Below are 1,297 nucleotides of genomic sequence, written 5' to 3' on the forward strand. Positions count from 1 at the left end.
CACATGGGATCATTGGCCTTCCCCCAGCTTCCATCACTGCCTTATCAAGTGATGTTACTCACTGAGCTCCACGCAGAATTTTAGAATGGCAAAATTTCTCAAAACCACACATTTTATAGCTAATCTGTGATAATTATAATGTAATTTGGAGAAGAGGAAGGTGAGAAGGCAAAGGGTTTAATTGGTGCTACGTGGCTGGAGCACTGTGTCACCACCAGATGAAGGAGCACTGTAGCATCACCAGATGAAGTGCTCTATAATTTGTTTGTGGAGTTTTACCTTGTAATGTCTCTAATAGTTTTCCACATATGTTTGCAGATGTCATTATTAACAACAATCCCAATCCAGTATTCATCAGCCTGGTTTTGCCATTTGGAAACTCTTGCCTCCAGTTAGCTTCCATGGAGCTGCTTTTGTGTGACACTTTCCCACTTGCATTGCCTCCTGCTCTGTCTTATTAAATGTACTAACAGCAATGGTAGTTTATTGGGGATTTTTTGACCCCATTTAATGTCAGGCCATTTATCCTTAGTTTGAAGCAGGCACTGAAAATGTTTGTATTAATCCAATTATTTTGAAAAGAAGCAAATTTCACTTGTTTCAGATGATTTTAATTAAGACAAAATCCCCATGAAAGGCCAAACTCCCTACGGGTGTAAATGTGTAAAAACATTCAGATTATTTCTGAACACGTTGAACATACAGTAAAAAGTCAACACTATAAAGAAGCACCAAAGCACTGATTTCAAGAAGGATGCCATAATCTTTTTGCTCTCTTTTTACTGTCCAATAGCAGGAGGAAAGGGTGAAGAAGCTGTGGGTGTCACTAGTGGCTCAGTTCTTCAGGTGGGGAATGGCTGCAGAACTGTTTGGCTTGGGAAGCTCCACAGGACCTGACTAACACACTCAGGATTATGCAGCACCTTGAAGCTGCACCATGAGACTAGGGTCATGGCTCTCAGTGGAAATAATCATCTTTGTGCCCATGCAGACTCAGAGCCCTTCAGAGAATCTCTCCGTGAGGTTGCTGAAACTCATTGCAAAGCAACACTGGATGATTTTCCTTCCCAGGTTTTGGCTTATTAATTTTTATCTAATATTTATTTCAAATATTAATTGTAATTCTATGATTTCTTCCCAGAAATATCCACATTACTCCTGTGCCTCTTTCATGGTCATTCATGCTATGGCACTGAGGGATTTTCTGCAGGTATCGTGATACAGAAAAGTGTCTCTGCATTACACCCTGTGAGCGATCAGAGCAATTAGAGATGGAAAGGACCTTTAGGATCAGGAG

Source organism: Acanthisitta chloris, unplaced genomic scaffold, assembly GCF_000695815.1.
Source record: "Acanthisitta chloris isolate BGI_N310 unplaced genomic scaffold, ASM69581v1 scaffold10433, whole genome shotgun sequence".
NCBI lineage: Eukaryota > Metazoa > Chordata > Aves > Passeriformes > Acanthisittidae > Acanthisitta > Acanthisitta chloris.